The sequence below is a fragment of the Carassius gibelio genome, chromosome B8 (genome assembly GCF_023724105.1).
Source record: "Carassius gibelio isolate Cgi1373 ecotype wild population from Czech Republic chromosome B8, carGib1.2-hapl.c, whole genome shotgun sequence".
NCBI lineage: Eukaryota > Metazoa > Chordata > Actinopteri > Cypriniformes > Cyprinidae > Carassius > Carassius gibelio.
The window spans coordinates 29,735,140-29,749,782 of record NC_068403.1 but is presented as its reverse complement, the minus strand read 5'-3'; the positions used below and the strand labels follow the sequence as shown (position 1 = coordinate 29,749,782).

Genomic DNA, 14,643 nt, shown 5'->3' with positions numbered 1-14,643 from the left:
AAAGCTGATTCTGGAGCCCCTCTGTCCTGCAAAGTTTAGTTCCAACCTGCCCCAACACACCAGTATATAATTTTCATGATCCTTAACACCTTAATGAACTGATTTCAGGTGTGTTGGATTAGGGATGAAGGTAGCCCTACTGCATTGAAGTCCTCATGAGACGTTTGTAATTATGAGTTGAGAAGTCAGGTGCGTTCAGATCACTTTGGTTGAAACAAGATGGCAATTTATAATTTCTGCATAAAATAAATAAATAAAATGAATATTATATGTATATATATATATATATATATATATACACACAATAGGGCTAAATGTGTGTTTGCTATTATTTTCATTTAAAACAATTTATTTAAATGGCACAAAACATGTAATAGCACTTTCCAAAACATTTGCTTTTCAAGATGCACATGTATAATTGTCTGCTCCTTGACATGATCGCACTTGATCCAATATTTTATGTACAAAATGTTCTAGATTTAAGTAGAAATGAGAATTTTATATATACATATTTTATAGTTTTTACACACGCCTATACCAATTTCTTTTAAATGAATAATAAAGCGTCACTTCACTACATTATTCAATTGAATGGCAAAATAAATATTTGCGTATATTTTTCGTATTTGTTTTAGATACAGGTAAGTGCATGCGCTGCGTTCCCACGCGCATCACAGGAGGAGTTTGTCGCGCGAAGATAAAACACTCCGTGTGCAGCTGATTACAGCAGTGCGGGAGACACACAGCACACACCAGACATCTACTCACAGCAAGAGTGTGACCTGACCTGCTTGAAGAGAAGAGACTGTGATGTTTCGCGGATTAGAAGCGTCATAGAGAACCTGTAATATTTACTGATCGAGAACGCTGAGAATGAAGAGTTTGTCTCCTGGATTAACCTGCAGGAAATTACCTGTGTGATTTTTGTGACGTGTGGATTAAACTCTTCTTTCTGCCTAAACTTCATGTTTTATGGATCTTGGGGACAAATATAGAAACATCCAGACAATCAGCACGAGTCAGCTGCAACAGCATTGGGAATATTCTCTATCAATCTCTGTGGGATTTTAGCATATTATTTTTATTAGTAGTATTATTAGTATTATCATTTTTAATAAACCAATCTATCACCCAATATTTTGTTAATAACCATACAGAGCCCAAAGAGGAGGTCTTCCTGAGACTTGTAAGTTTGTTTATAATCCTATCTGTCTATCTATCTATCTATCTATCTATCTATCTATCTATCTATCTATCTATCTATCTATCTATCTATCTATCTATCTATCTATCTATCTATCTATCTATCTATCTATAGATTAGTGGTCTAGATGTCTTTATAAGTTGTTTATAACGACATCTGCCGGCGCCGGCCGTTTCAGTTTGTTGTTCAGTTTTTGTGAGAATTTTGACTTGCTTGCTTGACTTGCTCAAATAAAAGAAGCGTGGCACTTTGACCTATTTGAAACTGATATGTCAAGGTAAAAACACATGTAGAAACATATAGTTTCTGTAATACAATGTTTGTACAAGAGTTGTAGCTTTAAAAGTTGGAGAAATTCTTATAATTTCTCCAGGTTCTCAAGCTTGGTTTTGCTTGAAAAGATGTAATGAGTTTACTTTAACACCTCATCTACAATTCTTGTTTTTAATATAAATAAATAAATAAAAATTAAGAAGTACAGACGAGACGTGTATCATGTTAGAGCTTGCATTTAATTGCACTTAATTACACTTTTTAATTCTGGGTGACAGCTTTTCTGTTTTATATTTTTTTTTTATTCATAAAAGCACATATATGTCATTTATTTAGGAAGTGGTTTACACTTGTTGAGTGAAAGATTTTGTGCAGAGAGGTTAACTTAGGTTACATTATATTATGGGTCACAGTACCCCTGATGTTGGCAGAGTCACACCTCTGTTTCTTTCTTTTGGCAGAAAGGTTTTACATAGCTTCACTATAGAAAATATCTCCGGGTTATGGTTGTCATCTTTGTGAATGAGATGCAGCAACATTGTGTTGACACTACTGGTACACGTCCAGTGCGTGCCGGTGTCTGAAGAACATGTGAAATCATGTTGAAGTATGGCAACATGTTGCAGGTGGGGATGCAGCAATTATAGATAATGGTAAGATTATAGTCTGAGAAATGAATCACAGTTTCACGATTATCATGATTATTATGCATTTATTCATTTCACAACATTGCTAATCTATAAAATCACATGAACACTCTTCAAATTTTAAAGTATTGTTTATCGCTGCCTTTTGAAACAGTAACCAAATAATATAGTTCAAAATAAAAAAGACAAAAGTTAATCTCTCCCATTGGAATTAAGAAGGTGATCTCTGCTTTGTAAACATCCATGTTAGTAATTCTCCTTTGAAAATAACTAATGAAAATATATCAAAAAAGTATTTAGTATTTTAAGTTTGTATATAATTTGTACATTTGTTTTGGACCTGAGGTAGATAATATGGAAACATGGTGAAAAATAAATAAATAATAATATAATGGGGATAATAAATATGTTAATAACAGGGCTCTGAACCAGTTCAAGGAAATTTCTGAAATTTGCTGTCAACCAATCACTAATCCAGCGGTACGGCCTATGCAAATGTGACGAAGCCAACGAGTGAAATGTCGCTCAGCTGTGAACTCATCATAGGCAAGTCGCAATGGCAATGCACTGCCCATAAGCCTCAGTAATACTTTCCTCGTCCGTGATTCCGCTATGGACTGCTAGGTAGGCATGACTTAAAAATCACCTTCAGAGAGAGTGTGCGTAGGCTCAGAGTGGACGACCACTTGCCTCCCATTTTGCGGGGTCAGTAGGCTTCACAATCACAATTGCACATGTGTAGGCAGTGTATGAAGAAGCCCATTGCTACTCGAACCAGTGCAATCCGTCAATAAAATAATATAAAGATCTGCAATAATTCTGGGCAATTGTTTGTGTTTGCTGCAGAGCGGACCTTCAGCGTACACTTTCGGAAGTATAAATGGAAGAAGTCCGCATCAGGATTGTACACGGAAAGTTTAACAGATTCTTTAGAGTTTATCTGAGGATAGTGTAAGATGAATTCAACAGATCACACACACACCTGCAGCGCTTCTGTGAATGGAGAAAACTGAAAAACTATAGTATTACATAAAAATAAATATAGGAATATAGGCCTACACTAAATAAATTTCGCTTAAATCATATTGACAGATTAACAAACTAAATAATAAATGTGCTGAATTACGGTTCATTGTGACACGTTCCAAAGGAAAAAGAAACAGCAGAGAGTGGGCGCCTAGTTTTCTTTATTTTGTAAAAGCTTTACAATGTGAATAATGTCTTGCTTCTGTATAACCAACCAGCGTTGATCATTGCACCGAGGCCTTACATGCACACACAACATAATTTTGCTATATTGAAGCCTGTTCATAAAAGCACAAACACTATATAATAAATAATATTTTAGCATCCAGATACACTTGTATTCGTACAAAATGAGAGAGGTAGGTATAATCTTCACCATGAATTAATTAGTTTTTTGGACTGACGTTGTTATATAGCCTAAACTTCAAAAAGAGGATTTTGTTTTGGAGAGAAACTAATAACTTTTTTTTTCTTTCTTTTTTTTTCTTTAGTAGCCTGTATACATTTGGCCAAAATCTAGAAAGAAGAAGTTGGCTGTGACTTAACTCAGCGGGTTATTGGCTAATGTTACCAGATCTCTCTTTTTTCCTTTTCTTTTTGAGTAAAGAAAACGCTGTACTTTATTAGGCTATTATTAGTTTTAAGCAAATTATAGCCACATAAAATTGCTTTAAAAAAAAAACTTTATTAACCGGTATTTCTTCCACCCAAACCAGTTTCAGAATGACAATAATATCAAAGGAAAGCAGGAAAACAAAAATAAAAAATATTGATTCTGCTTGGAGTGAACCAATTGCATTTTGTTTTTTTTTTGTTTTTTGTTTTCAAGCCCTGGTTAATAATGTTAATGTTGATGAAGCATTATTATTATTAAGACAAATTTTTACTTTATTTATCCACCAAGGAAAACTGTTACCATCAAATATTCATTTTAATAAGCTTATTGATAATGGATTTTACATGTGGCCTAAGAAAATCATGTCTATTATTTTGGTTTGTGAGATTCGAGATTGTGTATATATTGAATATATATATTGAATCTCTACGTTATATTCAACAGCAAGGAGGGGGTAAAACTGCTGTGTTTGAAATTTGAAGTAACTAAACATAACAGGCAGAAAATGTTAATTCACACATGCAACTGTCACCTCTCTCTGTCCCTCTCAGTCTGCTGAATAATAAATTAAAGTAGCTAAATATTATAATTAATTCATAAATAAATGTGACATTACCACATAATTTCTTCCTTTTTGATTTGAAGCAGGCAGAGTGCTGAGCTATCAAGCCGTAGCTTCACATCAGGTTGTTTTTCGTGTCGTGCATAAAAATGGTTTATTCACTGCATTTTTCTACAGCAATATTTATGATGCCCTGGTCATTCTTGGTGTACCCAAAATGCTCCCACACTATGGACTTTAGGCATTATCTGGTGGAATTAAACGTGCAGGGGTCACTCAATCAAAATAATAACATAAGACGTACTTTGATGACGTTGGGAAAGAGCGTAAGGCTCATGGGAGTTGTTGTTCATTGGAACACGCGCTCTGTCGCTCCCTATCATTCCTCACTCATTCTAACTTAGTATTTTGACAATCACGTCTTTTCGAATGGAGAGATATAGACGGTTTCAACGGCAACAACATAAACAAACGTTACTGCGCATGAGCGCTTTTGTGGACCTAACTTAACTTCCGGTAGACTTCCAAATAGAATCAATAACAACAGCTAAGTCCCTCTAGAGTAGATATTTTTTGATAACAAACAAAATGTTTGCTGCGTGGATCAGGCGGACTTAATGAAAATGCAAATGTATTATTTGCCAACAGGAGATGTTTTAAAGCATAGACATAAAGCGCAAGAAATAGAGGTTTCCCCAGTAACAGCTGTAAACGAAGCAGAGCTGGTATTCTCATACGCTGCTATCAGGCATATAACATGCAAGTCTTCCTTCAGAAATACAGCGATATAAAAACACCTGTGCCTCGCTTTGATATTTAAACATATAAATGTAAGGAATTATTATTATTAAACGTGCAGTACGTAACGTTACTCAATGAAGCCTTTTTGAAAAAAGATCAGTTTTAAAATTGTGGCGAGTCTCCAAAAATAAATAAATGTATGGGAAACACATCCCACACACAACCACCTGAGCCCAACTTCAGTCTACTCATCACCTTGCCTTTAACTGCGTTTGTAGAAGGCACTGCAGCCAGATTGATATACACAACACAGACCGGAAGTTAACTTAGGTCCAGGCGCGTGCGCCCGAGGAAACCAACTATATGAATTATGAGACTCCTATCAAATCAATATTCCATCTAGCTAGTAGTAATATATGTTAAAAAAACGGTCGCCTTTTGTTAATAATTATAATTACGTTATACTATGATATCGAACAAGTTAGAGAACTGCATTTGAAGCTACTTTATTCAGCTAGATATAGAACAAATGTAGATTTACATGAGAGCTAGTCCGTCTGCGTTTTACACAAAAAATCATCGTTTCACAAAATATACGGATAGATAAAGTTAGCTGAATGGATGCATACCTGTTTATATTAATTTTATTTCACCTGTGCGTTTGCGCTTCACAGAACGTGCAGGCAAAGCATAATCATGATCCATAACTAAGTAATTGATTGAGGTTTAAATACGAATATAAACAATATAAATATAAAATATAATAGTCTCGATAAAGGCTACTACTTTTTCTTCTTTGTCTCGTCTTTGTTTCTGTTCACCTTTGTATTTGGCGGTTCTGCAGGAAGTTAGATAAACTAGAGGGGTCAAAGTTTATATGACGCCATAGACGGGCGACAAAACGGAAATAAAGAAATGTGCCGTGTCTTCTAATTAAACTATAATTTTCTCCGGATTTGAAAGTTCGTGGAAACTGTCGGGATGATGTCAGTACACAACTAAAATATATATATATATAACATAGATATAGTGATTTCTGCTATTTTTAAAGCAGAAAAATTACATATTGTGCCTTTAACCTTTGTTGTTTGGTTCCTCTGTCATAGTTAATCTACAGTAGTGTGTGTAGTAACTGGTGTGTCTCTGATAAGCATGGCACTTTAAGCTGGTGCACCACTGGTGTAACTTTGTTTTGTGCAACTTGCAACAGTTCTGTTTCATGTAACAGAAACACTTGGTGTAGCGGAGCCTTTATGATTAATTTACTATGACATTTTAAAGCACATTTGTTTGTGAAATCAGTTTATTGCTGCATCTCTGAATGCAGGGTCTCATTACCTTATCAGTTAAACAGTATTACATATGTAATCCAAAGACATTCCCTTTGGATCGAACTTTGACACTGTGCCTTGGTGTTGATACTATGGGAATGTCAATATACACAAGGATGATTCTGTATTCAAACTGTAAACCATATGAATGTGTGTGGAAAGGAAATCTTGCAAAGGCATAATCTAATATAATGCCTTAGAAGGTGGCAAACCCTGAGTGGAGTGGGCACTATGTACTAGAGGCAAAGGCAACCCAAGTACCTCATGGGCCAGGAAAGTGTGTATGTGATCCAATGTGATAGAAACTGCTTGGTGGCAAACAGTTTCCTTGTGGAGAAGTCTTTATCATTCAGTATGGTCTCAACAACCTTGGTTGAGAGACCATAGTCTTTATTGTGGTCCACCTCAGGGGCCAGACTCACAGTTTTCAGATCTCAGGCTATATGTAGTGAATAAAGACCAGCACTTGAGATAGAAAGTCTCCCTGGATGGGAATCTTCCATAGAGCACAATCTAAGAAAGGTGTAACGTCCAAGAACAAATGGGACTATGAGCAACAGGCTTATTACATCTTGTTGAACCCTTGCTAGAACTCCGGGGAAAAGAGTTATCGAGAAATAATCATATAGATGCAGAATCTTCTTTTTCTTTCTAAAAAAGGTAGTATCCTCACAATTATATTCCTTCTTTGAGAAAAATGGTATATGTGAGGATTTCCAGTCAGGATTGAGACCCTATCATAGTACTGAGACTGCTCTCCTTAGAGTTACAAATGACCTGCTCTTATCATCTGATCATGGTTGTATCTTTCTATTAGTGATATTGGATCTTAGTGCTGCGTTTGATACTACTGACCAAAAAATTCTCTTGAATAGACTAGAAAACGTATCTGATCATTCGTTTCAGTGAATGAAGTGGTATTATATTGATCACAAATTCAGTATGGAGTACCTCAAGGCTCAGTACTAGGGCTGTTACTTTTCACACCTCAGATGTTACCCTTGGGAGATATCACCTCAAGTTTAGATTATTGTAATGCTTTATTGGTTTGTTGTTCTGCACCCTTAATAAACAAACTCCAGTTAGTCCAAAATGCAGCAGCTAGAGTTCTTACTAGAACCAGGAAGTATGACCATATTAGCCTGGTTCAGTCAACTCTGTACTGGCTCACTATCAACCATTGTGTAGCTTTTAAAATCTTGCTTATTACTTATAAAGCCCTGAATCGTTTAGCACCTCAGTATTTGAACAAACTCTTATTGCACTATAGTCCTCCACGTCCACTGCGTTCTCAAAAATCGGCCAATTTGATAATACCTAGAATAACAAAATCAACTCCAGGCGGCAAATCCTTTTCCTACTTCGCTACCAAACTCTGGAATACCCTACCTAGCATTGTTCTGGAGGCAGACACACAATTATAATATTCAAATCTATTAAAGCATTTTTAGACTACATTAATTAGGAAAATCCGGAACTGGAAACACTTCCCATATATCGAGCATGGCGTTAGTTCAGTTAGGTCACGTTAGTCATGCTTGCATCAACTGACAGTCAGCTGTTCCTGACGTGTACCAATCCAGTCTTGACACCTATCACCTGCGGTCTATTTAATTCCCATCCTCCAACATCTCTTTCATAGCATTGCTGCTTGCAATTAAAACTCCACCAACTGAACTAGTAATCTGATCTAACTTTGTTTTTTCTTTACAGTCTCTTCATTGGAAGCAGTCGCTCACATTTTGTTTACAACTCACGTAATTGGATCGTAGTGCTGCGTTTGATACTACTGACCAAAAAATTATCTTGAATAGACTAGAAAACGTATCTGATCATTCGTTTCAGTGAATGAAGTGGTATTATATTGATCACAAATTCAGTATGGAGTACCTCAAGGCTCAGTACTAGGGCTGTTACTTTTCACACCTCAGATGTTACCCTTGGGAGATATCACCTCAAGTTTAGATTATTGTAATGCTTTATTGGTTTGTTGTTCTGCACCCTTAATAAACAAAAAAACAAACTGTATGCAATTATAATCGTCATAAATGTACTTGACGGAAGTGGTCCTGATTGAACACACAATGTACTTACTGCATTGTTAGAATAATGGCATATATGCTAATATTAGTCTATTTCTCTCTGTTTCTCTTCAAACTGAGTCTGGTTTCTCCCAAGATGTTTTGTCCATTCTGTCACCGATGGAGTTTTGGTTCCTTGTCGCTGTCGCCACTTGCTTGCTTAGTTGGGGTCACTTCATTACCATCATTTTCCTTGACTTGATTGCACAGATACTATTTAAACTGAACTGAGCTACATGATGATATAATTGAATTCAATGATGAACTGCCTTTTTGCTTTACAAAACACATTATTTTCCTATTTGATGCTGTACAGTTGCTTTGTGATAATCTATATTGTTAAAACACTATATAAATAAAGGGGACTTGACTTGGCTGGGGATGTAACGATTAACCATGAGCCAGTTAAAAATCAATTAAAATAATTTTTGACATGCTAAACAAATCTCAATTAAATTAGGGGTAGGAGTTTATATGAATGTATGTCTGAGAAGAACATACATCTTTAGAAAAGTTTAGATGATATATTTTCTTTTCATCTTGCCTCTATATAATAATGCATATTAAAATTAAAAACTGCTGGCAGAGAGTGAATCTGTTTCTCATTCAGCTCGTTATATTTTTCTGTTTCATGTTTTATTTTATGTATTTTATGTCATGATACTTTTTTATGTATAGTTTCACAAAACTGAAGTCTAACCATTCAGTTTTTGATTCAAATTTTTAAATTATACAATCTAATTTAGATAAAAAATGTATGCAACATCGTTGTTTGAATCGTGAGTAAAATGCAGTGGTTGCCTCTCGTTATAAGTGGAAAGAGCACAGACAAAGCCTTATTTTTTCTATATGAAGAGATTTATCTTATTTGTGTTATTTATTTAATTTGGGATTTGTTTTAAAATTTACATTTACATTATGTTTAAATTTAGTTATTTAGCATATTTAGCATTTTATCTAATGTGACTTACAAATTAGGAAAATAGAAGCAATTAAAACCAACAAAAGAGAAAAAAAATATGCTAGTGCTATATTAGTATATTATTATAGTGTTATGTTCCAATTTCACAAAGAACCGTGCAACATTTTTTCCAAGCAAAAATAAAAGGACACATTTAATTTATTATTTGCTTGAAATCTTATTTTGTAAGGAATAAAAAAAAAAATAAATAAAAATAAAAATAGAAACATGAATTCCAAATCGTGAATCAAATTGTTGAGTGAATCATTGAGTGAATCGTTACATCCCTAGTAATGGCAGACTACTGCTTCTGTGAATATGTTAATAGGGCAGAGATCATCATGAATGTGCAAGATTTCTCCCTACAGTGATGCCAGTGTAGGGAGAAATCTGGAAACACTTGTTCTGAGAGACTGTTTATGATTTATTGGAATAAAAAAAAAATTAATGGTGGATTTTTAACATTATAGGCTGGCTGTTTTCACATACTGTATTCAAACATCTTATAAAAGTGATTTTATTAGAGTTTATTGAAGCAAAAGTCAAAGTTAATGGTTTGTTAAAAGACCTTAAAATAAAGCGTGACGCAGTTTGCTGCTACCAAACAGCCATTTTATATATAAAAGAAGCTGTAGCTCTGTCCTCAGTGGCTGTAGGTGTTAAATGGGACAACTAGCATATAGGGTATTACTCTTGTCACCTAGCAAATGTGCATGACAGTAAAATTTATTTTGTACTTTTATGAAAAATTACATTTTATTGTTTGAAAACAAAACAGGGTTCACAATCCATCTAAACATGCTCACCTTGGTCCATTATGTACATAATAAAGTGTATAAAGTATTTATAAAATCGCATCTCAGTAAGAAAGAAGTAAACTTTTGAACTGCTATAACATGTTTAAAGAGTTTTCAAGTAAGTTGAAGCTCAATATTTAAATTTGAAACTGTAAATACATTTTGTTAACATTGTACCGGAGTCAGACACACTCTTGCAGTTTAAATCTAGATTAAAGACCCATCTCTTTAACCTGGCTTACACTTAACATACCAATGTGCTTTTAATATCCAAATCAGTTAAAGGATTTTTAGGCTGCATTAAGTAGGCAAACCGGAACCGGGAACGCTTCCCATACCACCCGATGTACTTGCTACATCATTAGAAGAATGGCATCTACGCTAATATTAGTCTGTTTCTCTCTTGTTCCGAGGTCACCGTAGCCACCAGATCCAGTCTGTATCCAGATCAGAGGGTCACTGCAGTCACCCGGATCCAGTACATATCCAGATCAGATGGTGGATCAGCACCTAGAAAGGACCTTTACATCCCTGAAAGACAGCGGAGACCAGGACAACTAGAGCCCCAGATACAGATCCCCTGTAAAGACCTTGTCTCAGAGGAGCACCAGGACAAGACCACAGGAAACAGATGATTCTTCTGACTTTGATGCACAATCTGCACAATCTGACTTTGCTACAGCCTGGAACTGAACTGTTGGTTTCGTCTGGTCAGAGGAGAACTGGCGCCCCAACTGAGCCTGGTTTCTCCCAATGTTTTTTTCTCCATTCTTTCACTGATGGAGTTTCGGTTCCTTGCCGCTGTTGCCTCTGGCTTGCTTAGTTGGGGAACAGAGATGACATCACTGAATTCAATGATGAACTGCCTTTAACTGTCATTTTGCATTATTGACACACTGTTTTGCCAATAAATGTTGTTCAGTTGCTTTGACGCAATGTATTTTGTTTAGAGCACTATATAAGTAAAGGTGACTTGACTTGACTTGACTAAATCAGCGTTGCCTTAAAAAAAAGAAAAAAAAAAAGAATAAACAATTAAATAAATATCCTGTTGTCACGGAATAAATCTTGGGATAGTCTGGTCCTTGAAAAATCCATTCTTTGTATCCTTCATGGCCCAAGACACGAAGGACACATTTGCAGGAGGGACAGTCTCGTCGCACTGATGTGACATTAATGTCTATTTCCTCATATACATACAGGTGCATCTAAAAAATTAGAATGTTGTGGAAAAGTTCATTTATTTCATTAATTGAACTCAAATTGTTTAACTTGTGTATTATATAAATTTAATGCGCACAGACCGAAGTAGTTTAAGTCTTTGGTTCTTTTAATTGTGATGATTTTGGCTCACATTTAACAAAAACCGACCAATTCACTATCTCAACAAATTAGAATACTTCATAAGCCTTCAGCTCAACTGAATGTTCTGGTCTCGTTTCTCACTGTCCTCTTGATAATACCCTATAGATTCTCTATGGGGTTCAGGTCTTGTGAGTTTGCTGGCCAGTCAAGCACACCAACACCAACACCATGGTCATTTAACAAAACTGGTGCTTTTGGCAATGTGGGCAGGTGCCAAATCCTGCTGGAAAATGAAATCAGCATCTTCAAAAAGCTGGTCAGCAGATGGAAGCATGAAGTGCTCCCAAAATTACTTGGTAAATGGTTGCAGTGATTTTGGTGTACAAAAAACACAATGGACTAACACCAGCAGATGACATTGCTCCCCAAATCTTCAGAGATTGTGGAAACTTAACACTGGATTTCAAGCAACTTTAACTATGAGCTTCTCCACCCTTACTCCAGACGTTAGGACCTTGGTTTCCAAATGAAATAAAAAACTTGCTCTGATCTGAAAAGAGGACGTTGGACCACTGGGCAACAGTCCAGTTCTTTTTCTCCTTAGCCCAGGTAGGTCGCCTCTGACATTGTCTGTGGTTCAGCAAATTCCTTGACACGTCAGTGTGTGGTGACTCTTCCTGGTCTATTCCTTGTGAAGTTCACTCAAATTGTTGAAATGATTTTGCTTGACAATCCGCATAAGGCTGGGGTTTTCTTAGTTGGTTGTGCATCTTTTTGTTCCACACAATTTCCTTCCACTCAACTTTCTGTAAACATGCTTGGATACAGCACTCTGTGAACAGCCAGCTTCTTTGGCAACAAAGTTTGTGGCTTAACCTCCTTGTGAAGGGTGTCAATGATTGTCTTCAACTGTCAGATCAGCAGTCTTCCTTATGGTTGTGTAGCCTAGTGAACCAAACTGAGAGACCATTTTGAAGAATCAGGAAACCTTTGCAGGTGTTTTAAGTTGATTTGCTGATTGGCATGTCACCTATTCTAATTTGTTGAGTTGAACTGGTGGGTTTTTGTTAAATGTGAGACAAAATCATCACAATTAAAATAACTATAAGACTTAAACTACTTCAATCTGTGTGCACTGAATTTATTTAATACACAAGTTTCACAATTTGAATAGAATTACTGAAATAAATAAACTTTTCCACGACATTTTAATTTATTGAGATGCACCTGTAAATTCATAGTCTGCATTTTCAAGTGTGAATTTCATATCTTAATTTACGATTTAGACTGGTGTGTCTAAACTACACATATGTTTTGGGGTTCATGTTTATATCTTATATAAATATGTGATACACAGACAGACTTTCTAGATTATATATTTAGATTGTAAGCCTATCTCAGGTTAGGCTCTCTCTATGGAAAGGAGTGCAATTTTTTAAATACAAAGTGGTGTTTTTAACTTTCACAATATGCACAGCAAATTTTAAAGAATGGATTTAACTCCCTCAGAGTTAAAATGAACACTTACCCAGAGTATATATGGGAATCACCGGTAAAGTGTTAAATTAACACTTTTGAAAGAGTTAACATTATTAACACTCTGACAGTGTTAACCAACAAACTCTTATGGTGTAAAATATTAACACCAGAATGGATGATAAGAACACCAAAGTTGGTGTTCAAAGTTAACACTCAGGAATTAACTGGTCAACACTACCCAGTGTTCAGGTGAAACCAGTGTTTACATTTATTTATTTAATTGAAACATTGTCATTTTTCCCTGCACCAAAATGTCTTCACTTTCAATGCTTCAATTCAAAATAAAAAATAATAATACTCAAAATTTCAATGTAAAGAACATGGTCTTACAACAATTAAACATCATAATGTCAAAGCAAATCATTGCAAAGACACATATGTACTCTAAATGTCATAAGATTTATAATGCTGACATGTATCAGGTTAAACAACAGCATTCCATTCATTACCATAAATGCATAATACATGTTAATGCTCACTTATCAAAGTCTTTGATGGTGTTTGGACCTCCTTGGAGAGAATAGTCTTTTTCTCTTCACTAGACTTCTTTTTTCAGCACGACGAGATGTTTCTCAGCAGTTTTCAGCCAAGCAAGATATCCACTCCTATTTGCAGCATCACACACCTTCTCCTGTAAAACTGAAAAACAACAACAAAAATACTAATAAATAAAAATACAAAAAAGTAAAAAAAAATTAAAAAATAAATAAAAAAACAGCATATTTTCAAATCCATTTATCAAATGTTATTTTTTGAAAAATCTAAAGAAGAAATATATGGGACCACTCTGACACTTTTGCATCTTTTTTAAAAGCTTGATATTGTTTAGCATAGACTGACATTATAAGGACAACCAGGTCTAAAAAAAAAAACAAACAAAAAAAAAACATACAGTTTTAGAAACCAGTGTGAGTAAATGATGACTTAAATGGTTAGTTCACCCCAAAATTAAAACTAGCTCATGATTTACTTACCCTCAAGGCATCCAGTGTGTATGACTTTTTTCTTTCAGGTGAATCCAGACAGAGTTATATAAAAATGTCCTGGCCCTTCCAAGCTTTATAATTGCATTAGAGTGGGTGTTTCTGTTCAACAGTCCAAAAAAAAAGTGAAATAAAGTGCATCCTTCCATAATAAAATGTTGGTTGCACTTTATTTTACAGTACATGTACTAACATGTACTTATAGTGTACTTACAGTGTATTTATCTAAGAAAGTTCTGTAACACAAGGTAACTACAATGGGGTAGGGTTAGGTTTAGGGGTAGGTTCAGGGTTAGTACCTAGTTATTACATAGTTATTGTAATTACTATAATAAGTACATAATATGTACATGAGGAACAAGACTGTAAAATAAAGTGCTACCAAAATGTTTCTCTAGCTTGCACTGAATGTTGTACGTGGAAGCCCGTCTGGGCGGATGACGTAGGACATCAGCGAAGCGCAAGCATTGTGTGAAGTGACGAAAACTGAAGAGCGGATGAGAGAACAAAACGAGGGAATCCCAAATTAGAAGTACAAAACAAGGATTTGTAAAGAGACAGGATTTCTATTAAAGTC

The 14,643-nt window shown here is 35.3% G+C and overlaps 1 protein-coding gene across 1 annotated transcript in view; it reads left to right on the top strand.

Moving 5' to 3' along the window:
- Window positions 1-839: 839 nt before the first annotated feature.
- wnt5a (wingless-type MMTV integration site family, member 5a) overlaps window positions 840-14,643 on the top strand; it is a 40,819-nt gene continuing 27,015 nt past the window's right edge. Inside the window, exon 1 of the mRNA XM_052562940.1 lies at window positions 840-1,186. The gene's annotated coding sequence lies outside the window, so the exon portion shown is untranslated. The remainder of the gene's footprint in view (window positions 1,187-14,643) is intronic.